The sequence below is a fragment of the Podarcis vaucheri genome (genome assembly GCF_965113315.1).
Source record: "Podarcis vaucheri genome assembly, chromosome: 1".
Classification (NCBI taxonomy): Eukaryota; Metazoa; Chordata; class Lepidosauria; order Squamata; family Lacertidae; genus Podarcis; species Podarcis vaucheri.
In genome coordinates, this window is record NC_138759.1 from 6273849 (window position 1) to 6299489 (window position 25641).

Consider the following 25641-nt stretch of genomic DNA (forward strand, 5'->3'; position numbering starts at 1 on the left):
TGGGGGGCCGGATTATATTTGGGGGGGGGAGAATGAATTCCTATGCCCCACAAATAACCCAGAGATGCATTTTAAATACAGTAGTGCCTCGCAAGGCGAAAATAATCCGTTCCGCGAGTCTCTTCGTCTTGCGGTTTTTTTGTCTTGCAAAGCAAGCCCATTAGCGGATTAGCGCTATTAGCAACTTAGCGGGCTTAGCGGATCAGCTGATAAGCGGCTTAGCGGATCAGCTGTTAAGCGGCTTAGCGGATCAGCTGATAAGCGGCTTAGCGGATCAGCTGATAAGCGGCTTAGCGGATCAGCTGATAAGCGGCTTAGCGGATCAGCTGATAAGCGGCTTAGCGGATCAGCTGATAAGCGGCTTAGCGGATCAGCTGATAAGCGGCTTAGCGGCTTAGGATCAGCTGATAAGCGGCTTAGCGGCTTGGGAAAAGGGGGGGAGGAAAAAACCCCCGCAGGAACTCGCAAGACATTTTCATCTTGCGAAGCAAGCCCATAGGAAATTCGTGTGCTGGTCCCGGGGGTAAGGTACCGTGAGTGTAGCAGAGTCCATACGAAGAGGGGCGAGGTCCGATGCAGAGAGCCGGGCGGGGAACAGGAACGCTGGAACAGGAGGCCGAGCAGGTAGCAGGAACACCGGATGGACGGGAACAGGAGGCCGAGCAGGGAACAGGAGTACTGGATAGTCAGGAACAGGAGGCCGAGCAGAGATCAAGAACACAGGAAGGTCCGAAGCCAACAACGACGTTGCTCCCGCAACCTGGGGCCGGCCTGACTGGGCTTTTATCCTCTACTAAGGTCAGGGGCGGTCCCGACCCCCAGGAGCCCCGCCTCCTCTGGCCTTAAGGCGAGCACTCCTCCTGGGGGCAACCAGTTCCCTTCGCCTGTCTGCCCTAAGCCTCTGCAGATCAGGAGAGGCCGAAGGGTTCCTGGGCCCTGGAGGAGGCTCACCTGTGGCCACTGAGTCATCCAGCACCTCTGGGGCCAGAATGGTTTCCCCTGGTGCCTGCTCTTGAGTTTCCTCAGCATCTAGGCCTTGCCCCAGTTCAGCCGGCCCTGGAGGCGGGGATTCCTGTGCCGGCTGGGATTCCTCCGGATCGCTCTCAGACTCGGAATCCCAGGCCATCACAATTCGTTTTGCGAAGCACCTCCAAAACGGAAAACCCTTTCGTCTAGCGGGTTTTAAGTCTTGCGAGGCATTCGTCTTGCGGGGCACCACTGTAAAAGCACACATTCTACTCATGTAAAAACACCAGGCAGGCCCCACAAATAACCCAGAGATGCATTTTAAATAAAAGGACACATTCTACTCATGTAAAAACACGCTGATTCCCGGACCATCCATGGGCTGGATTTAGAAGGTGACTGGGCCAGATCCAGCCCCTGGGTCTTAGTTTGCCTACCCATGGACATGGAAAACATGTTTGCAGCGGGTGATATCCAGGTAGGTGCTGCCACTAGCACAAGAACATTTGACTGTGCAACAGAAATTCCTCTCCCTCTTCTCTCCCTGCGTACCCCCTAAATCTGTTCTGGGGCTTCCCAAGATAATACTTTTTTATATTTTAAACTACAATGAAAGCAACTTATTTTTTAAAAAATGTTTTAGGAAAATCACATTGCACGTGTGCAAAGATAGAACCTGCACGTCTGGCGGGGTGTGTGTGTGCGGGAAATAATGGTACACAGGGTTTTGGTTTCTGGAACATGGCAGCTGCACTTACTAATGTTCATCGCTTGTTACTGTGTGTTGAGGAAGGGGAATATAGAAAACCTTTTGTCGGAGCCAGAACAAAGGAATGTTATTCCCACCTGCCTTCTCTATGTCTCTCTCTCACTGTCTCTTTCGCTCTCGCTGTGACCAGAGAGAGCCACAGAGCTTCCTTTCACCTTCTTTTATGAGTCTCTGCAGGAATGTGCTTTAAGTATACCCTGACGCATGAGCAAGCTTGAGAACGCACCTTTCATGTTGAGGGAACCAGCTGGCAAGAGAGCCGACAGTCTCTGCTGTACGTCTGCAGATTTCCCCAGAGAAGCCCTAATTCCCATTTTCATTTTTCTCAGAAAAGAAGCCTAGTCCGTGCACAGCCTGACACAAGAGGGGAAATGCACAGATTCCGTTCATTGGTTTTGTCAGAAACTAGCCTGCTCTTGCCTTTCCGTGTTTCTTGGCCAATGAACGAGGTCATGATAACAAATGACATTAATGAAAGCACATCTAGTCAAAGCGAAGGCTGAAGTCGCAACACCCACTGAAGGAGTTTCTGGGTTCATTTTCAAGCCTTCTGCTGGGCATATCCGCAGCATTTTTAGTCTACACTGGGGCTGGCCGGCACTGCGATTCCATTCAGAAAAACGGCTGAATAGCTAGCTCCTGAGAAAGTCTCGGGAGGACAAAGCCCAGAAAACACTTGGCTTGCAATGCTGCAACAGCAGCAACATCCTCTGTACTAACATGAATGAAAAATGACCCTAGCTGGGGGAAATGGCTAGCATGGAAGCCACCGTCGTTCTGAGCCAGAGAAAAGCAGGATCGTTTAGTTAAAAGCAGAAGGTCAAGGGATAATCTTACAACTTGCTGCAATATTTATGTTTTCTTCTTAGATGTAGCATTCCTTCCTGTGGTGTCTTGTTTCCACAACAGAAGCCCTTTTTCTCCGCCGAACTTTACTATCTCGGCCGGCAAAACAGCTCATCTCATTGGCCACTGCGTGAGCAAAAATAGGGACTGTCCACTCCGTCCGCCCTGCTAGTGACCGCAGCTCTTTTTGGTTGCAGCATGCGACATTTAGGGCCCTCAAGGGAAGAGAGATTCCGCATTAGCCAACCAAATGGCAAGCCAGGAATCAGGGTGAGTTGGTGGGGTTATCTTATAAAAACTGCACTCTCCTGTAAAGAAGAGACTTTACAGTTAAATTACCGTATTTTTTGCTCTATAAGACTCATTTTTTCCCTCCTAAAAAGTAAGGGGAAATGTGTGTGCGTCTTATGGAGCGAACGCAGGCTGCGCAGCTATCCCAGAAGCCAGAACAGCAAGAGGGATCGCTGCTTTCGCTGTGTTGCGATCTGTCTTGTTCTGGCTTCTGAGATTAAGAATATTTTTTGTCTTGTTTTCCTCCTCCAAAAATGAGGTGCGTCTTATGATCTGGTGCGTCTTATAGAGCGAAAAATACGGGAAGTGTCATCAACCAGGAAAGACAGGCTACACGAAGCCTATCACAATAAAAGCATCCAGTAGGAAAATAGTGCCCAAAAGTAGCTGGGAATGGGAGAAAGTGAAGTTATAACAATGACGACTTTTATTGTTGTATGCAGCACAGTGGTCAGGGATGGTAGGTGTCGTCCAAAACATCTGGCAACCTCCCCCACCTGCTGCCCTCCAGATGTTTAGGATACAAGATCCATCAGCCCCAGGTGCATGGCCAAAGGCCAGGGGCAATGAGAAGGGTAGTCCCAAACAGGTTGGGGGAGGCTGATTTATTGAATCGAATCACTGTGTGCGTTTATGTATCTGTGGTGAGTTGCGTGGGTTTTGAATCTGCCACTGTGGTTCCCTTAGTTCCCAGCAGAGTACAGTCATACCTCGGGTTGAATGTGCTTCAGGTTGAGCATTTTCAGGTTACGCTCCACGGCGACCTGGAAGTAACGGAAGGTGTTACTTCCGGGTTTCGCTGCTCGCGCATGCGCAGACGCTCAAAATGACATCACGCGCAGAAGCGGCAAATTGTGACCCACGGACGCGCAGACGCGGGTTGCGTTCGCTTCAGGATGCGAACAGGGCTCCGGAACGGATCCCATTCACATCCAGAGGTACCACTGTACCCTGTTTGGGTTGGTGGTGTAATCCTACAAGTATTAACCCTTGCAGAAGAAGAGGTCTAGCGATCCACTTAAGCCTCCAAAGTAGACTCCGGTTCTCCAGCTTTTTATAGTAGGGCAGATAATAATAATAATAATAATAATAATAATAATAATAATAATAATAATAATAATTATTATTATTATTATTATTATTATTATTTTTATTTATACCCCGCCCTCCCCAGCCAGAGCCGGGCTCAGAGCGGCTAACACCAGTAAAATTATAATAAAAATATAATGGGGGGAGTCCAATTTAAAATACAGGTTAAAATGCAATTTAAAAAGCAGCCTCATTTTAAAAGTAGCCCACAGATCAAAACCATAAGAGGAGGGAAACATAAAGGTCAGACTGAGTCCTAACCAAAGGCCTGGTGGAACCAAAGGCCCTGCGGAAAGACGTCAAGTCCCGCAGGGCCCTGGTCTCTTGTGACAGACCGTTCCACCAAGTCGGGGCCAGTACTGAAAAGGCCCCGACCCTAGTTGAGACCAATCTACTTTTAAAATGGGCTACTTTTAAAATGAGGCTGCATTTTAAATTGCATTTTAACCTGTATTTTAAATTGGTTTCCGCCCCCCCCCCCCATTATTATTCTACTGTAATTTTACTGGTGTTAGCCGCCCTGAGCCTGGCTCTGGCTGGGGAGGGCGGGGCATAAATAAGAATTATTATTGTTGTTATTATTATTACCCTATGGTTGGAGGCAGCAATGACAGGGGTCAGCAATCTTTTTCAGCAGGGGGCCGGTCCGATGTCCCTCAGACCTTGTGGGGGGCCGGACTCTATTTGGGGGGGGGGAATGAACGAATTCCTATGCCCTACAAATAACCCAGAGATGTATTTTCAATAAAAGGACACATTCTACTCATGTGAAAACACGCTGATTCCCAGACCGTCTGTGGGCCGGACTGAGAAGACGATTGGGCCGGATCCGGCCCCCAGACCTTCATTTGCCTGCCCATGGTCTGGGACTAGACTGCCCCTCGGACAGAAGGCAGTTTCAAGCAGGAATGTCCACTGTAAAGAAGGAGGAGGAGGAGGAGGAGGAGGAGGAGGAGGAGGAGGAGGAGGAGGAGAAGAAGAAGAAGAAGAAGAAGAAGAAGAAGAAGAAGAAGAAGAAGAAGAAGAAAAAGAAACAAATGTTGCACAGCACCTTAATGGACTGTCCTAGAGTTAACATCAAGTTTCTGGTTAAAAGCACACTCTAGCGAAGGTCACTGCCAACACACAACCTTTATCTACAATTAAGGACAGTGGTGAAAATGAAGAAAATTCAAGTGAGAAAGGAGGAAAGTGTGCAGACAATGGCTTAAGGGTTATATTCACACAGGCCCTTTGTAAGTGTGTGTGTGTGTGTGTGTGTGTGTGTGTGTGTGTGTGTATCTCCGTCTCCAAACCTTTACACTCAAAATGCTATTCTGTCCTAGGAGAGAAAGATAAGCTTAACTCTTGCTTCCAGAACATCCCCAGTTTGTGAAACATCCCAGTCTCCGCAAGAATCAACTTCAAGCCATAAAAAGATGGCTGTATCTCACTTTTTATAGAAAATTTGTTCCTTATAGAAGAAGAAGAAGAAGAGGAGGAGGAGGAGGAGGAGGAGGAGGAGGAGTTTGGATTTGATATCCTGCTTTATCACTCCCCTTCAGGAGTCTCAAAGTGGCTAACATTCTCCTTTTCCCTTCCTCCCCCACAACAAACACTCTGTGAGGTGAGTGGGGCTGAGAGACTTCAGAGAAGTGTGACTGGCCCAAGGTCACCCAGCAGCTGCATGTGGAGGAGTGGGAATCGAACCCCAGATTACGAGTTCACCGCTCTTAACCACTACGCCACACTGGCTCCACCACCCTATTTTCTCTCATTCTTTACTACCACTTTGGTAGTAACAAGCAGCTCAAGACATTTTGCTGCCTGAGGCAAAGGGCAAGATGGTGACTTTGCCCAAACCAACTGGACTGGTAGTTGAAATTTACTCCAATATTAGGGGTGTCCTCCATTGCACTCGAGGGCAGCAGGCTAGCATAGCAGTTAGAGGGCACTCACAGCTCTGTCCACTCTGCAGCTTGCATATAATAGGAACTGGTTTTTCCCCTTCTCTACTCTCCCACTTGGAAAACTGTAGTTGCTATGTGGGACAGTCGTGACTCATAATGACCATTAGGCATCACTGACCTGTTTCCCAGCTCGGCATGCTAATTAAAATGGAAAAAATGTCACTAGATGATGATGATGAGCCTCGGATGCAACAAACCACATGATGTTCTGCATGTTTGTAACACAGACTTTAGGCTTGCAAGACAGAGCTGTTCCGCCTGGCCTTTGGTTTGGACTCAGTCTGACCCTTATGTTTCCCTCCCCTTATGGTTTTGATCTATGGGCTACTTTTAAAATGAGGCTGCTTTTTAAATTGTATTTTAACCTGTATTTTAAATTGGATCCCCCCATTACGTATATTTTTATTATAATTTTACTGGTGTTAGCCACCCTGAGCCTGGCCAGGGTGGGTGGGGTATAAATAATAATTACTACTACTACTACTACTACTACTACTACTACTACTACTACTACTATTATTCCTCCGCCAGTGGTCGGAATTTCTTTTTTTGTCATTCGGATCCATTTATTCAGGCCCTACCCTCCAGAGCAGGAGAAAACAAGCTTTCTCCATATTCCATGTGACAGCCCCTCAGATATTTGTGGGGCATGGGTGGCGCTGTGGTCTAAACCACTGAGCCTAGGGCTTGCCGATCAGAAGGTCGGCGGTTCGAATCCCCGTGACGGGGTGAGCTCCCGTTGCTCGGTCCCTGCTCCTGCCAACCTAGCAGTTTGAAAGCACACCTGTGCAAGTAGATAAATAGGTACCGCTCTGGCGGGAAGGTCAACGGCGTTTCTGTGTGCTGCTCTGGTTCGCCAGAAGTGGCTTAGTCATGCTGGCCACATGACCCGGGAAAACTGACTGTGGACAAACGTCGGCTCCCTTGGCCAGTAAAGCGATGACTTGAGGGCCTCGATGACTTGAGGGCCTCGGACATAAGGCTACCAGGTTAATGGGCTAGTCTGATGAGAATAAGGACTGACAAAACCTGGAAGCAGGAGGAAGGGACGTTGGAAAAAATTGGATTTGTTTGTACCTTTCTTTTTTTTCTTATTACTAGAATGTTTTATAAAGTTGATGAATGATAGAAAAAATGTTGGAAGAAATTACCTGGCTTTAGCAAAGATGCTTAAAGAATTATGAAAGAATATTATGATTATAAGAAGCTGGTAAGTTTAAGACTTAAGTTTTAAATTTTAAGATTTATTCTATTATAGAAAGATAGGATCAAAATAGTCTAGGGTAATGTAATGACAGAATTTTATGAAACATGGAATGGAAAGGATTTGCTGGAATAATTAATAACTAGGATACAAAGGAAGGGAGGAGGAGGAAGTCTAAGAAAGAAGGCTATGACAGTTAAGGGTCTGAAAACAATGAATATGTTTTTAAAGGTTAGGGTTTTTTGTATTTTTGCCACTTTTTTGTTTTCTTTTTATTGATTTTTTTCTTTTTTCGTCTTTTTTACACGGTGGGAAGGGGTTTGCTTTTTTCTTTTTCTTTTTACTCTGTTAATTATTTTTATTCTTTGTATTCCCTTTTGATTCTACTTTGTTTTTCTTTTTGTAATATATTGAAAACTTTAATAAATATCTTATAATAAAAAAAATAATGTAAAGCGAGATGAGCGCCACAACCTCAGAGTCATTCGCTACTGGACTTAACTGTCAGAGGTCCTTTACCTTTTTTTATCCTGTCTCCTCTCAGTCTCCTCTTCCAGGCTAAGCATACACAGCTCCCTCAACCATTCCTCATAAGGCTTGGTTTCCAGACCCTTGATCATCATGGTCACCCTCCTCTGCTCATGTTCCAGCTTGTCAATACCCTTCTTAAACTGTGGTACCCAGACCACACGACTCCAGGCAGGGCCTGACCAAGGCAGAATAGAGGTACAGTCATACCTTGGGTTACAGACGCTTCAGGTTGTGTGTTTTCGGGTTACGGACACACCAGAACCTGGAAGTACCGGAACGGGTTACTTCCGGATTTCGGTGCTCGCACATGCGCAGAAGTGCCAAATCGCAACCCGTGCGGGCGCAGACACAGCGCTGCAGGTTGCGGACACTGCGGGTTGCAAATGTGCCTCCCGCACGGATCACGTTTGCAAACCGAGCGTCCACTGTACTCTTACTTTCTGTTAATGAATGTTAATGAATTGTTCTGTGGTTTCTTATTATTTTGGGCAGCTTTTAATAATAGGATAGCCTCTCAAGAGTGGTTAGCCTGTCCCCTGCCCATGCCTCCCTTTAACTGGACTCTTAAAACTGCTTTGTTCCAGCAAACAAAGCAGTACATGTGAAAAGGATCTAGGAGTCTTGGTTGACCACAAACTTGACATGAGCCAACAGTGTGACGCGGCAGCTAAAAAAGCCAATGCAATTCTGGGCTGCATCAATAGGAGTATAGCATCTAGATCAAGGGAAGTAATAGTGCCACTGTATTCTGCTCTGGTCAGACCTCACCTGGAGTACTGTGTCCAGTTCTGGGCACCACAATTCAAGAAGGACACTGACAAACTGGAACGTGTCCAGAGGAGGGCAACCAAAATGGTCAAAGGCCTGGAAACGATGCCTTATGAGGAACGTCTAAGGGAGCTGGGCATGTTTAGCCTGGAGAAGAGGAGGTTAAGGGGTGATATGATAGCCATGTTCAAATATATAAAAGGATGTCATATAGAGGAGGGAGAAAGGTTGTTTTCTGCTGCTCCAGAGAAGTGGACACGGAGCAATGGATCCAAACTACAAGAAAGAAGATTCCACCTAAACATTAGGAAGAACTTCCTGACAGTAAGAGCTGTTCGACCGTGGAATTTGCTGTCAAGGAGTGTGGTGGAGTCTCCTCCTTTGGAGGTCTTTAAGCAGAGGCTTGACAACCATATGTCAGGAGTGCTCTGATGGTGTTTCCTGCTTGGCAGGGGGTTGGACTCGATGGCCCTTGTGGTCTCTTCCAACTCTATGATTCTATGATTCTATGAAACATCTTTTAGTTAAATCCTGTTGACTATCCTTTTTTATCAGTTGCTCACACTGGCTTTTTTATTACTGTGTTTTGGCTACTGTTGGTTTTATTGTGAGATTTCTTGCTTTTCATTTTCTTGTACTTTTTAGATTTGTAAGTCACCTTGACTTTTATAGACAGGCTGGGTGTTGATGGCAAAAATAAATAACCAATCATTTTAGACACCTGGGAAGTGTGAGGTATAAATAAATAAAAGCACATCATTGTTTGATCGATGGTTTTATGTGTTTAGATACCACGTTCCTGCCAAGACATCTGTCTGCACAGGGCACTATGGGTCTTTGTACGGCGGGGGGCAGTGTTTGGTATTTATATACCTCCCAATTAACCATAGGCTCTTGGTAGAGGGGATGCTCAGAAGCGGCAGCTAAGAAATATGTAAGAAATGGTGTTCAGAATTCCCAGCAAGTACAAAAAAGAGCCTGTTGTCTTTGTCCATGGAGTTTTCTTGGCAGGGATACTGGAGTGGCTTGCCGGTTCCTCCTCCAGGTGCATCACGTTCGGTCAGAACTCTCCACTATGACCTGTCCATCTTGGGTGGCCGTGCACAGCATAGCTCATAGCTTCTCTGAGTTATTCAACCCCTTCGCCATGGCAAGGCAAAATATGGTTTGAAGCTCAACATCAAAAAAATGAAGATCATGGCCACTGGTCCCATCACCTCCTGCCAATTAGAAGGGGGGGGGGGAATGGAGGCAGTGAGAGATTTTACTTTCTTGGGCTCCATGATCACTGTGATGGTGACAGCAGCCACAAAATTAAAAGACGCTTGCTTCTTGGGAGAAAAGCAATGACAAACCTAGACAGCATCTTAAAAAGCAGAGACATCACCTTGCCAACAAAGGTCCGTATAGTTAAAGCTCTGGTTTTCCCAGTAGTGATGTATGGAAGTGAGAGCTGGACCATAAAGAAGGCTGATCGCCAAAGAATGGATGCTTTTGAATTCTGGTGCTGGAGGAGATTCTTGAGAGTCCCATGGACTGCAAGAAGATCAAACCTCTCCATTCTGAAGGAAATCAGCCCTGAGTGCTTACTCGAAGGACAGATCGTGAAGCTGAGGCTCCAGTACTTTGGCCACCTCATGAGAAGAGAAGACTCCCTGGAAAAGGCCCTGATGTGGGAAAGATGGAGGGCACGAGGAGAGGAGGACGACAGATGATGAGATGGTTGGATAGTGTTCTCGAAGCTATGAACATGAGTTTGACCAAACTGCGGGAGGCAGTGGAAGACAGGAGTGCCTGGCATGCTCTGGTCCATGAGGTCACGAAGAGTCGGACATGACTAAACGACTAAACAACAACAACAACAACAAAAAAAAACCTTATACAATCACACAATACAATTTATGCAACAATACAATAGTTTGTACAAGAAAATCCTCCCTTTAAAAAAATAATATGAAGTAACTTATTCATACGTACACTCAAACACACACGTTTCCCCTGTTCTCACCAAAATTGGTTCTGCTTTCTTTTTCGAAGGGGTAAAGGAAGCAATTATTAAGGCAAAGAATCTGGTAATCTTTTTATTAACCGCTGCTCTTTGCAGCGCTGTTCAAATAGAGAAAACTTTAGCTGATATCTGTTTTAAAAACCGGTGGAGCAATTTGTGGAATTTAGTCCTTCGAGAAACACTTACCGGGCACGTCAGATTTTTGAATAGGAAAGCGAAGTCAGACCCGCTTATTGTAGTCTGGTGGGAATTGACTGAATATATCAACAAGGAAAAGCTACATCTTCCTTTCTCCACCAGTTTCACAAGACATTCGGGACAAATGAATCTCTCCATGAATAATCCATCACCTTCTGTTTATTACAAGTTATACTTTACATCTCCTAATGTGCATTGCATTGTCAACTAGTGTGCAACTGTGTTGTAATGCTTCTCTCTCATGCTTGATATTTTGCTTCGCCTTAGTCACCATCAGAAGTCCATCTAAGTTCCTTCGGTTTTGATTTTATATTTGTTGTATCATTGAAAACCCCTAAATAATTTTTTTTTAATGACAAAACCCACAAACACCTTTCCCCATTCCTCATCTTTTCCATTCAGGGCTATGTTTTCTGAAACTTATTAATTTACTTAGAGCACAAAAGATAGTCATACCTCATGTTACGTTTGCTTCAGGTTGAGCGTTTTCAGGTTGCGTCCCGCGGCGACCCCAAAGTACTGGAACGGGTTACTTCTGGGTTTAGCCGCTTGCGCATGCGCAGACGCGCAAAATGATGTCGTGCGCATGCGCAGAAGTGGCGAATCGCGACCTGCACATGTTGCATTTTTTCAGGTTGCGAACGGGTCTCCGAAATGGATCCTGTTCGCAACCAGAGGTACCACTGTAGTCCACTCCAACATCCAATCATTGATGTATAATTTTTTATAGATTTGTTTACTGCATTTATGTATCCTGCCTTTTCCTCTAAGGACCTTGAGGTTGTGTACATGGCTCTTCCCCTCCTCACAACGACCCTGCGAAATAGGCTAGGCTGAGAGCCATTGCCTATCTCAGTAAGCTTCCTGTCCGAGTGGGGATTTGAACCCTGGTCCAGACCCTCCAAGTGTCCCTATTTTCCAGGGACAGTGCCGGATTTACAGAAGTCATCCCAGTTTTCTGATTTGATCCTGGCATGTCCACTTTTCCTTAGGACATCCCTATTTTCATCAGGGAAATGTTGGAGAGTATGGAGTTATGTGACCCCTGGGCCAAGGAGATAAGTAACTACACAACCTTTGGAAGACATCTGAAGGCAGCCCTGGATAGAGAAGGTTTTTTTAATGTTTAATATTTCATTACTAGTATGTTTCCGAGCACAATTCAAAGTGTTGGTGCTGACCTTTAAAGCCCTAAACGGTCTCGGTCCAGTATACCTGAAGGAGCGTCTTCACCCCCATCGTTCAGCCCGGACACTGAGGTCCCGCTCCGAGGGCCTTCTGGCGGTTCCCTCACTGTGAGAAGCCAAGTTACAGGGAACCAGGCAGAGGGCCTTCTCGGTAGTGGCACCTGCGCTGTGGAACGCCCTCCCACCAGATGTCAAAGAAAACAACAACTACTAGACTTTTAGAATTCATCCGAACACAGCCCTGTTTAGGGAAGCTTTTAATGTTTGATGCATTACTGTATTTTAATATTTTCTTGGAAGCCGCCCAGAGTGGCTGGGGAAGCCCAGTCAGATGGCCGGGGTATAAATAAATTATTATTATTATTATTATTAATTTATTATTATTAATGTTGGAAGCTGCCCAGAGTGGCTGGGGCAACCCAGTCAGATGCTCAGGTTACAAATAATAAAGTTGTTGTTGTTGTCCTTGAATAGGACTCCCCTATTTTCATCGGAAAAAATGTTGGAAGGGTTTGCTGGTCTCCCAGATTCTAGTCGTACGCTCTAATCACTATGCCACACTGTCAAACCTAGAAACAATGGCTATGTCTCAGCGGCGTAGCGTGGGTTGTCAGCACCCGGGGCAAGGCAAGTAATTTGCGCCCCCTAACCCCTAACCTGCCGCGTCAGGTGATCTGAGGCGAGTTGCCGCTGGCGCTGCCGCCCAAACGACGCCGCTTGCCCGGAGGAGGAGGAGGGCAGAGAGGCGAGGAAAATGCAACATGGCCCAGCAGCTGCGGCAGCGGCAGCGGCGTGGCTGTGAGGAGGGGCTGCCTGGCGCACCCTCCGTGGCCCTGACGCGCGGGGACCGCGGCAAGCGCTGAGAGCCGCTGCCAGCTCGTCGGTTCCGAGAGACATGGGGCTCTGCTACAGCCTGCACCCGAGGCTCTTCGGCGACTCCGGAGGCGGCGAGCGCACCCCCCCCCCAGATGTTGCGCCCGGTGCGGCCGGCCCCCCTTGCACCCCCCACACTACGCCACTGCTATGTCTTAAATAGAAAAATAGTGCCTTTTGCACTAGTAGGGAAGAGGGGAACTAAGTGAGTCCTTCTGAGTCTGCCGTTTCAAAGTCCCATATGATCTCCTCCATGGGTTTTTTTTTTTAATCTTTAAACCAGACAGCCCTGGAAGCAGAGGACGCCTTCAAAGAGAGCTGCCCTCCATAAAATGGGACACTCTGTGTACATCTCCCTCCTCAAATAAATTTGCCTGGCTTCCTCGAGTTTATTAAGGAGGGTGGCAAAGACTTATTCTGTCCTGCCCTGCCTTTAATCTGATTTAACCTCCTGCTGTGGTGATGCATTTTTAAACAGGCTCTGTTGCTTTATGCGCTTCCCATGCTGCCGTTTTAATTATTTAATTGATATATTGCATTTGCTGTCATTTTCGTTGGGTTCTGTATTTCCCCCCCTAATCGGATGCAGTGTGCTTGTTATACCAACCAGGTGCCTCTGGGAAGCCTGCGAGCGGGAGCTGAACACCAACGTGCTTTCCCCAGCTTGTGTTTCTGGACAACTGGTATTCTGAACATAGCTGTCAACTTACAGATTTGAAAATAAGGGACCAGCAGCCTTGAAAATAAGGGATTTTCAGAGCACAGGTATGTTCGACTTCTGAGCCCCTCCGAGCCAAAGGCAGAAAGCCCAGCCAGCAGCCAAACGAAGCCTCAAGCGGTGGTTCCCACAGCGCAGCAACCCGGCAAAGGGGATGCAGCAAGGAAAACCACCGTCACCTCTCCGCTGGGAAGCACTGAGCAAAGGCGAGTCCCCAGGCAACGTGGCCGATTTGATTGGCTCAAGGCATGCAAGCTCCACCCCCCAGTCGTTCTTAGACTCCTTACTGGGTGAGCAACGCAGCCAAGCAACACAGTTGGAGCCTCCCTCCTCCCTGGCCGGCAGGGAGGGAGGGAGAGGAGCTGCTTCCTTTGAAACCCGGGAAATTTAAGGGACATCATCAATAAGGGACAGCAGCGGGACACGGCGCTGGGATAAGGGAGTTTCCCGCCAAATAAGGGACGGTTGACAGCTATGATTCTGAAGCATCACTGGCGTGGAAGTACACCATTGCCAGCAGGGCCAGCAGCCACTGGTAGTCTTAACCTCCACGAATCAGTCTGATCCTCTTTCAAAGCTATCCAAGTTGGTTACCCTCGCCGCCTCCAGTGGGAGAGAGTTTCACAGTTTAACACTGCGCTGCATTCAGAATTTGCTTTCTTCTGCCTGTTCTGAATCAGACATTCAGCTTCGCTGGATGTTCCCAGGTTCCCTATCCACTTTCTCCTCTATGTATCACACACACATAAACAGAGCACACATTTATTATATAATATTGAGAGTCTTTTTTTAAAAAATCATTTTTATTGATTTTCCAATAAAAAACATCCAATTAAATATCCAATCATAATACTTCTATTAAAATAAAATTAAAATAAAATAAAAAATTAAGATGTTACACAGACTTGTTATGTGTTATAACGACTTTTGCATTTTTAAAACATTTTAAGTAAATACAGTGGCGCCCCGCAAGACGAATGCCTCGCAGGATGAAAAACCCGCTAGACGAAACGGGTTTTCCGTTTTTCGATGCACTTCGCAAGACGAATTTCCCTATGGGCTTCCTTCGCAAGATGAAAACGTCTTGCGAGTCTTGCGATTTTTTTCGCTCCCCCCCTTTTTCTAAGCCGCTAAGCCGCTAATAGCCTTTTAGCCGCTAAGCCGCTAAGCCTTTAATAGCCGCTAAACCGCTAAACCGCTAATAGTGCTAATCCGCTAAGCCGCTAATAGGGTTGCTTCGCAAGACGAAAAAATCGCTAGACGAAGAGACTCGTGGAACGGATTATTTTCGTCTTGCGAGGCACCACTGTACTAAAATAAATAAACGAGAACTCCCATTCTGTCCTCACATCAACCCTGCAAGCAAGGTTCTGTGAACCCTTCTCTTCCCCCCTACCCTTTTATGAAGATCACCCGCTCTGAGACCCCACAGCTAATTCTCCCCTGGGCTCCTCGCTGGCCCAAGTAGGACCAATTCAGCCAGCTAGCCCTGGGGATTATCTAATTGATTTTTGATTTTTATTCGAAATAAAAAAATTCCTTCCAGTAGCACCTTAAAGACCAACTAAGTTAGTTCTTGGTATGAGCTTTCATGTGCATGCACACTTCTTCAGATACTTCTGTGTATCTGAAGAAGTGTGCATGCACACGAAAGCTCATACCAAGAACTAACTTAGTTGGTCTTTAAGGTGCTACTGGAAGGAATTTTTTTATTTTGACTATGGCAGACCAACACGGCTACCTATCTGTAACTTGATTTTTATTGTTATTCATGTTTTTATTCTATATTTTATGCTGCTTTTATAATTGTTTTAAAGTGTTTTAAATTTGTTGCTAGCTGCCCTGAGCCCGGTTTTTGAACCAGGAAGGACAGGGTATGAATTATTATTATTATTATTATTATTATTATTATTATTATTATTACCCAGAGACAGCGACTGGTCCAAAGTAATCACGTCAGCTATGTATTAGCGTGAATTGTTTGAGAGTGAGAGAGAGAGTTAAGGTGGCTGTTTATAATTTAGTGAAAGTCAACAGGAACCTATTGACAATTCTCGGCCAAATTTTGCCCGTCTCCATCATATTGCAGCACGTTAAAACAGAACGCGAAAGCCTGCACTCACTGGTGTGTGCTGAAAACCTGAGGACATACATGTCTATTTTTGGACATTCCCGAAATGAATCATGTGAACATCATGCCTCGGCGTCCCAGCAGACAGGTAAATATATGTAGGCATGAGTATATTTGAGTGCTTCTGTTTCGAAAACCAAAGCTGCAGTGCGTTTCTTTAAATAAACTGCCCCCCGGGTTCCAGTGCAAAGAAGTCACCCTTGTATGATCCATTCATATATGACCTTACTGTAAAGCAGACACATGCTCTTAAATAATTAAAAATATGGGGGGGGGGCAGTTAACTCAGTTTTTTTGTTGGGGGGGAACATGCCCTGGGGTGGAGGGAGGGGGTTAGGAAAAAGGCTCAAGGAAGCTTTTAGCCAGATCTTCGGCCAGGTTTATTGATGACCCGGTGATCAATTTCATGTTCTTTCCTGGATGTTAAAGCTAATGGGAAGTGAATGGCTTTTAGTTAAACGTGCGTTTTTTTCCCCAGGACTCGGGGACCGAGACCACGATCTGCGAAATGATGAGAAATAAGCTATTCCCTTAACCTTTTTTAAACAGGGCAAACGTGGCCCCCAGTGTCATCCTGCCTGCCACTCATTAGAGAAATGGCTCTCGCTTTCGCCCCCCTCTCCCCCCTTTTTTTTCATTTTACGAGAGATAACATAACCCGCCCTATTATTTATTCATGAATCGTAGCCATTAAGACGATAAATCAAATTATCAGCTTCCTGTCTCGCTCCGGGTTTAATCATTTTTTATGGCTGGCGTAATACAAAGACAGCTTCCTTCCTATGAAACAGGAGACCTCTGATGACCTATTTATTAGAACCCTGCATTTCCTCCCCATTTTTAAGTCTATCCCGGTCATTTTCTCTGTCAATCGCAGCTGTAATAAAAATCCAATAAGGAACTTGAACATTCATTGAATGGAGCAAAATTACCCATGAAACCAGGGGGCTTTTTAACCTTTCTTGAACATACAGTACTAATAAGTGACTTCTAGTATATTCAAGCTTTTCTCAAAATTACTGTATTTTTTGCTTTATAAGACTCACTTTTTCCCTCCTAAAAAGTAAGGGGAAATGTGTGTGCGTCTTATGGAGCGAATGCAGGCTGCGCAGCTATCCCAGAAGCCAGAACAGCAAGAGGGATTGCTGCTTTCACTGCGCAGCAATCCCTCTTGTTGTTCTGGCTTCTGAGATTCAGAATCTTCTTTTTTCTTGTTTTCCTCCTCCAAAAACTAGGTGTGTCTTATGGTCTGGTGTGTTTTATAGAGCGAAAAATACAGTAGGGACAGGAAATATCAGCCAGTGGAGGTGTGTTTACATCTGAAGCGAAAACGTTATATATGTATGTGTGTTTTTTCAAATTGCTTCCTCTGTGAAACATCTTTAAGCGGTTTAACAATGAAAACAGCAGCAATAAACACAGAGAGCAACTGCAAACATAAACCCAGTTTCAAATATGATGAAGACTGGGGTAAAGCTGTCCGCTTAAAAGGTTTGTTGGGAAACCAAACCGGAGACGGTGACTGTCTGGCATGTAAGAGGAGGATGTTTCAAAGTTAGGGGCCAGCACATTCAAGGCCCTGCAGCCTAACATCTTACAAAATGGGACTTCCAGGTGAGCATCTCATCAGGTATCGGCAGGATACCTTCTCCTGCACAGCGCAGGAATAATGAGAAGAGCCAGCCAGCAGTAGATCACACCGAGCAAGTTGGAGTTAACATTTTATTAGCAAAACCAGGAGGGTCAGGCCTAATGAGCGCAGCATCTCATCTCCGGCAGGTCTGGCCTCCGTGAAGCCATTGCTGAGGCTGAAGGTTGGTTCTCCCCAAGCTATCTGAGACTGCGCCTGAATGAAGCAAGCTTCTCCTATGCCCTTTTCATACCTCTTCTGGTTCTGGAAGACAAGGGGGGGAGCTTCTTGCAGCAGGAGGGGGAGATATCCTTGCCTTCTCACCAGCCTGATTCATCTCTGACTCTTGGCCTTCCTCTTCTCCTGCTTCAGCTTCTGCCTCTGATTCTGGACTGCTTTCTGCCACAGACTCTCTCCGCTCACAAAGCCTTGTTGCCTCTTCAGCTTCCAATAACTCCTCTCCCCAGTCTCCTCCTTCTGACCACTTCTTGTTGTCCCACCACCAATCCCTGGACTTTGAGCCTTCTTCCCTTTGTGGTTCCCCAGCTGGTTCCCCCCACCATTCATTCCTCTGTGTCCAACTAAAGGTAAAGGACCCCTGGATGGTTAAGTCCAGTCAAAGGCGACTATGGGGTTGCGGCGGTCATCTCGCTTTCAGGCCGAAGGAGCCGGCGTTTGTCCACAGACAGCTTTCCGGGTCATGTGGCCAGCAGGACTAAAACTCTTCTGGTGCAACGGAACACTGTGTGACGGAAACCAGAGTGCATGGAAACACTGTTTACCTTCCTGCCACAGCGTTACCTATTTATCTACTTACACTGGTGTGCTTTTGAACTGCTAGGTTGGCAGGAGCTGGGACAGAGCAACGGGAGCTCACTCCTTTGCGGGGATTCGAACGGCCGACCTTTGATTGGCAAGCCCAGGAGGCTCAGTGGTTTACCTGTGTCCGACTAGTCCATGACAAATAACATAAATGCTGATACGGAAACAGGGATGGGGTGGGTTCAGCCTTATGCCTTCTATTTCCCTCTCCACTTTTAATTTATTTACTATACAGCGATACCTCGGGTTACAAACACTTCGGGTTACAGCCTCCGCTAACCCGGAAGTAGTACCTCAGGTTAAGAACTTTGTCTCAGGATGAGAGCAGAAATCGCACACCGGTGGCGCGGTGGCAGCGGGAGGCCCCATTAGCTAAAGTGGTACTGAGCCAAGGAAGAAGGGCTACCCCTATGCTATCCATATAATCAGTTATCAGTAATCAATATATTCAATATATATTCATATATGCTTACACATAATCAAGGCTTACAGTATTTTAGAATCCATTTTGAATCAAAGGGAAGCTGTGCCTTAGCTAACTGCAAACTGCTTGGAATAGCAAAGTTAGGAGCCGACCTTTCCCCTACAAACATCCGTGTACCCTGGACAAGGGGAAGACGTGAATCAGAGACACTGGTGCAAAATCCCCTCAGATAGAGGCTAAATTAATCCAGAGAACAGGAAGAGCAAAACCACAAAATCTCCAAACTCCCTGTCCTGTCATAACTAGGGGAGAGGTTAGACTGAGCATCACTGCAAGCATCCGAAAGCAGAACTTGAACCCTGTGCTTGACCAGTGCTTGACCAGGAGCTGGTAGCATGACAAGAGCTTGCTGATTGGCTGATTCTCGCTGACAGTATTGTGAGTCCCTCATGGTTGTCTCATGATCTATGATTTGCTGTGATTTGCTCAGGTATAAAGACCTCTGGATTTCTGTCAATCGGGGTCCCAGTTCCTTTTGGAAGAGATTCCAAACTGGGTCCTTATTGCCTGGCAATAAACCTTACCTTCTTATTCTCCATTACTGAGTCTGCCTGATCCTTATTTAGCACCAAGCGAGTACCCGCTTACGTTCAGGTGCTTCAGTACCTCAGGTCAAGAACAGTTTCAGGTTAAGAACGGACCTCCAGAACGAATTAAGTTTGTAACCAGAGGTAATCCCTGGGTTCCACTTCTGTGTCTTGAATTCACAAAGCTCAAGTGGAAACTCGGGATTTCTTCGGAGCAGAGCTGGGGGAGCCTGATGCCCTCCAGATGTTGTTGAACCCCCAACTCTCATCAGCCCCGGACAACATGGATCCAACTGTCAGGGGCAATAAGAACTGCAGTCCCTGAAAAGCAGCCTCTGCACAAAACCTTGATAAGGCAGCTGCGGTCAAAAAGCCACCTTTTTTGTTTTTGTTATGTATTTATAAAAGATGTAGATCAACAGAGCGACAGCTCAAAGCATCACATCCCCTGATTGACAATAACAACCTTCTCAGGTTTTTCCTCCTCCAGGCTTGTGAGGAAAACAAGGTTGCGCAGAAAGGGAAACAGCGGGGAAGTATTTTCACTTTGGGAAATAAGCAAGCAGTCCAGTCTGCTGCCGAAATGCCATGTGAGAGGACAAACAGGGTTTGTGTTATCATGTAGGACCGCATAGACCTGAGAGGTGAGGGTTTGTTATGTACTGAGCTGAATCCTAGAAGAGGATCCAGAATGCAGCAGTCTGATTGGTCCGTGGGAGCCACCCAATCCAGCTCCAGGTGGAGGTGAATCAGCAACCTGATTGGCCTCCAGGAGCAGCCAATCAGGCTCCTGGAGGAGGTGATTCCACAACCTGATTGGCCTACAGGAGCAGCCCAGAATTAGCTAATCACATGGGACCCATTGTGTAAATAATGTATATTTTGGGGGAAAGTTTCATTCATTGCTACTATGAGCTGAATAAAGAGCATGAAATTCACACTCGACACAAGAGTATATTTCAGGGTTCACTCAGGTGCACGTCAGTTACTTTAGGCGGGAAACCCTGGGTTGTTGTTGCTACAATGCTGAGAGCTGGCTGCCTATAAAAGCAGGCCGGCTGAGCTGTTTGCTGTTCAGTTCAGTTCTGTTCCAGCTTACAAATAAAAACCTGCTTTGGAGAAATCGCTGCGTCGTCTGATATGTTCACCCACAACTTAACTGTTTTGTTTTGTCTCACGGGATGCAACCCAGAGACACCCAAACCAACACTGTGTCTTACGAGAGGTGGGCAAGCGGCAAATCCTCATGAATGAGCCAATTTGTCAGGCGTACAGGAACGTGGTTCTTTGGCAACAGACTTCCGCCGCCGCTGCCGCCATCGCCTGTGGAGCCCAATTGATTCGCCCTCCCCACCCAGCTGCAGCTTGTTGCATCAATTTGTCAGGGTTTAAATATCAATTAAAAGGACGGCTCTCTCCTCGGCCTGCCTCTCCCCTGCTCATGTTTGCTCCCTTCGTTCGCCTCCCCTCCCTCGCAAAACACTAATGAACTGTTTAATGCCCAGGAGGCAATTTCAAATTATCTAGCGTAATGAGGGGGCTGCAGCAGAAGATTTATTACCCTTGTTTGATCATCTGCTAATGCATTATTATTCTTCTGATCAAGAAAACAACCTGGGGTGGCTGGAAGTCCTTTTGCGCCTCTCTGTGGGGTCTTTTCGTTTGGTGGGGTGGTGGTAGTTGTTAGCAATGGACCACAAATGGCGCAAAGCATCTCAGCCCACCAGCTAATTCAATTCTTGTCTGCCGCTAGGGACCAAATTGGATTAGGCCATTTCCTGGTTCCACTGCAACTATCACAGATGAAAGTATACTGTATAAGCAAACACACAACCCTTTTAACTTTAGAGAAAAGGTGAGGAAGAAGGGACCTGATGGATGTGTATAAAATTATTCCAGAAACGATCCTAGATTTACAGAAGCCATCCCAGCTTCTGATTTGATCCTGGAATATTCCACTTTCCCTTAGGACATTCATCGGAGAAATGTTGGAGGGCATGGAGTTATGCGACCCCCAAGCCAAGGAGATAAGTAACTACACAACCTTTAGAAGACATCTGGAAGGCAGCCCTGTACAGGGAAGTTTTTTAATGTTCAATGTTTTATTATGTTTTTATATATGTAGGGACACGGGTGAAACTGTGGGTAAAACCTCAGTGCCTAGGACTTGCTGATCGCATGGTCTGCGGTTCGAATCCCCGCAGCGGGGTGAGCTCCCGTCTTTCGGTCCCAGCTCCTGCCAACCTAGCAGTTCGAAAGCACCCCTAAGTGCAAGAAGATAAATAGGTACCGCTTTATAGCGGGAAGGTAAACGGCGTTTCCGTGTGCTGCGTTGGTGCTGGCTCGCCAGAGCAGCTTCGTCACGCTGGCCACGTGACCCGGAAGTGTCTCCTGACAGCACTGGCTCCCGGCCTCTTAAGTGAGATGAGCGCACAACCCTAGAGTCGGACACGACTGGCCCGTACGGGCAGGGGTACCTTTACCTTTATATATGTCGTAAGCTGCTCAGAGTGGCTGGGGCAACTCAGTTAGATGCACAGGGTATAAATAATAAAAGTATTATTATTATTATTATTATTATTATTATTATTATTATTATTATTTAAATAGGACACCCCTATTTTCATCGGAGAAATGCTGGAGGCTAGGCTTCCACAGGCAGGGATATTTTCCTCCAGGCATGGATGGAGCGCTTTTTCCTTGGGGTTTCAGGAGAGGCTCAAAAAGTGGGGTTTTGAGGACGGCCCGGCTAAGCAGGTTTCCAGAAAGATTTATTTTCCATTTTATTAAGCGTGCAGATGCGAGGAAGGAAGAGAGAGGGACGTGAAGCAGTGTCACGGCACAGCGGTGCTGCCATCCATCACGAAACGGGCAACGCAGCGGATACCGGATCATCCTGGAAATGGGTTTGGCGAGCAGCGATGGAAATGAACTTAGAAGCGCAGTCAGCTCCCTTACGGAGCTGAAGGAGAGATTGATTGCTTCCATTATACAGTCTGACTTCCCCTCAAATGACGCCCGAGGCTGCTGGAGTATTCCCACTTCTGTATCCTTGCAAACCTCCTCATGGGAGGGCAGCAAGTCTGAGACCAATGCCTTGGACAGGCAGGCCAGAGGCTACTGGGGGGGGGGACCTTGGTATTGCAATTTATGAAAGCTCAGAGGCCGCAGGACCAACCCACCCCCCTGCCCCACTTTCCCATCAAACAGCCCCTTTCGGAACAAATCTCTTCAGAATGCTCTGCACCCCCCTGCCTTGCAGCAAGTTTGCAGCAAGTCTAATTTATCACCGAAATGTCTATAAAACTCCCCGAGGAAGACCGGTTCTTGTTCCCCAAATGCCCCTCTGCAGCCTAATCTCTTCATTTGTTCATAAATGGAAAAAAAGGAACCGGTGGGTATTACATTAATAGCCCTGAGAGTCGGAAGAATTAGGCGATTTCCATGGAATTCGCTGGATTTGCTACTGCCGTCATAAATATCCCCAAGGGGTCGGGGAGGGGGCTGGGAGGCCAGGTTATTTATACTGCATTAGCAAAGCCATATTTGGAGAGCATATTAAGCTGACAGTATGTTAAGCAGAATCGAGTCAGTTCGATAGCAAAGGCGTTGCCCAGTGTGTTTTTTAATGGGGGTACGCATACCCCTAAACATTTTGTGAATCTAAGTTTGGCCTCGATGAGGGGCAGTGTTTCAATATGAGTAGGAAAATGAGAGTTTCCCTAAACATTTTTTTAAGAAAAAAAGCACTGGCGTTGCCTATTGGTTGGAATGACGGTATTAAGGTCACGGCAGAGGGATGGTGTAAGAATGATGATGATGATGTTAATAGGCAGTTTGCAAAGCATGAAAGAAACAAGATTCTGCCCAGTCTAAAATATGTATTCCATGCTTCTTGTCCCCTTCCCCATTTTTGCAAACTTGGTTAGGCTGAAAAAGTGAGAATATCCCACAGTAAACTTTGTCATGAACCAGGAATTCCAACCCTGGTACTCCGTAGCTCAGGTCCAAAGCTCTAGCCACTGTACAAAACGGCCCCTATTGCCAAGTGTACTTGTAATAATAATAATAATAATAATAATAATAATAATAATAATAATTTATTACTTATACCCCGCCCATCTGGCTGAGTTTCCCCAGCTACTCTGGGCGACTCCCAATCGAGTGTTAAAAACTGAAATATACTCGGATTCGAGAGTGGATTTCATGCTCTTTATTCAGCTCATAGTGGTGAGGAGGAATGGAAGTTCGCCCAGAATGTCTGCTTATATACATTATTTATACAATGGGCCCCACGTGATTGGCTAATTCCGGGATTCACCTGTAGGCCAATCAGGTTGTGGATTCACTTCCACCTGGAGCTGGATTGGGTGGCTCCTGTGGACCAATCAGACTGTTGCATTCTGGATCCTATTGTTCTAGGACCAATCTGACTGCTGGATCCTATTCCAATCAGACATTTTGGATCCTGTTCAACTCAGTACATAACAAAAACAATACAGCATTATATTCCATTCACTTTTGTTTCGTAGAAATGAGCAGCAGCCCCTTGAGGAATAAATCCCGCCCCCTCCATGACAAAAAGCTTTGAGCGCATCATTATTAATACACTTAATGCAACAGGGATTAATGCAATTATCAGCCTGAATTTCCTTTTCCTGCTGGCTGATGGCATGTTGAAACGAGAGTGCTTTGTGCCCGCGCCTGTGGAACGCCAGAAGGGAAGGAGTCATACACTCCTCACTTTCAACAATTGTTAATTATTTCTAAATTTGCATCTCTCAATATAAATCAGCCTGTGGATCATGCAAACCTGTGTCGTTTTTTATCGCACGGCCCAGCAGAGGGCATTCCACAGCTCCAAGGAAGCAAGGAAGAATTCTGTGCTTCCTGCAAGGCGGAATGTAACTCTGGACTTTCTCAGATGATCTCAAGTCACAGGGAAGTTCATCTGGGAACAGGCACTGAGATATCCCAGAACAGCACTATATCTAGGTCAAAGAAGGCTTAAAGGGACCAGAAGCACACTGCTAATCATCAATAACACAATTTCAGTGAAATATGACCACACCAGCCCATGCACGTCAGGTGGTGGCATTCTGGACTGACTAGTGATTTAAATTTTGATTTAAATCAAATGCACCCTGACCAACATGGCAATTTTTTGTCTTCTCCAAAATAATAATAATAATAATAATAATAATAAGAATTATTATTATTATTATTATTATTATTAATACCCCACCTTTTTCCCTGATAGGACTGTAGGCCGCCAGGGCTTCTGCCATAATAAATGTAGTCTTTCTAATAAAAAGTTTTAATTTATTTAACATGATTGCTACAAAATATAAGCAAAATATTGCAAATACACACATATATATTTCAAATAAGCACATATATATGAAAAAAGGAACAAAAGGGGGAGGAGAAGAAAAGAAAAAAGAAGAAAAGAAGAAAAGAATAAAGAATAAAGAGAAAAGAAGAAGAAGAAGAAGAAAAGTTGGAATAAAATGTAGTCTTTCTGACAGGCTTCACTGATCTGGTGCCCTCTAGATGTTTTGGGCAACTCAGCCAGCTAGTAGCAAAAACTGTAGTTCAAACACTCCGCTTAAATCCACCAAAGCACTTTGGTGTGGTGGTTAAGAGTGGTGGACTCGTAATCTGGTGAACCGGGTTCGCTTCCCTGCTCCTCCACCTGCAGCTGCTGGGTGACCTTGGGCCAGTCACACTTCTCTGAAGTCTCTTAGCCTCACCCACCTCACAGAGTGTTTGTTGTGGGGGAGGAAGGGAAAGGAGAATGTTTGGCCGCTTTGAGACTCCTTAGGGTAGTGATAAAGCGGGATATCAAATCCAAACTCTTCCTCTTCTTCTTTGCAAACAGCCTCAAAGAACATAAAAACAGGCAATCAATTAATTAAAACACATCTTAAAATTTCTTGTTGTTGTTTAGTCATTTAGTCGTGTCCGACTCTTCGTGACCCCCTGGAGCAGAGCACGCCAGGCACTCCTGTCTTCCACTGCCTCCCGCAGTTTGGTCAGACTCATGCTGGTAGCTTCGAGAACACTGTCCCGCCATCTCGTCCTCTGTCATCCCCTTCTCCTTGTGCCCTCCATCTTTCCCAACATCGGGGTCTTTTCCAGGGAGTCTTCTCTTCTCATGAGGTGGCCAAAGTCTTGGAGCCTCAGCTTCACGATCGGTCCTTCCAGTGAGCACTCAGGGCTGATTTCCTTCAGAATGGAGAGGTTGCATCTTCTTGCAGTCCGTGGGACTCTCCAGAGTCTCCTCCAGCACCAGAATTCAAAAGCATCCATTCTTCGGCAATCAGCCTTCTTTATGGTCCAGCTCTCACTTCAATACATCACTAATTCTATAATAGTGTTGTGTGTGTCTATATAATATGTGTGTGTATATCATAGAATTATATATGTGTGTGTGTATATCATTCTATGACACACACACACACACGCACACACACATATTATATAGACACACACCACACTATTATATTTTAGATACAGAGCTGGATAGACACACACACATACACACACACACACACACACACACACACACAGACACACACACATGCAGCTCTTAAAAAGTACCACTCAAGGTACTGAGTTCGAAACCTCCCCGACCCACCCGAGATACG

The 25641-nt window shown here is 46.0% G+C and overlaps 1 long non-coding RNA gene across 1 annotated transcript in view; it reads left to right on the plus strand.

Annotated features, from left to right (window-relative positions):
* LOC309531109 overlaps window positions 1–25641 on the plus strand; it is a 157119-nt gene that overhangs the window by 114509 nt on the left and 16969 nt on the right. The window lies entirely within an intron of this gene.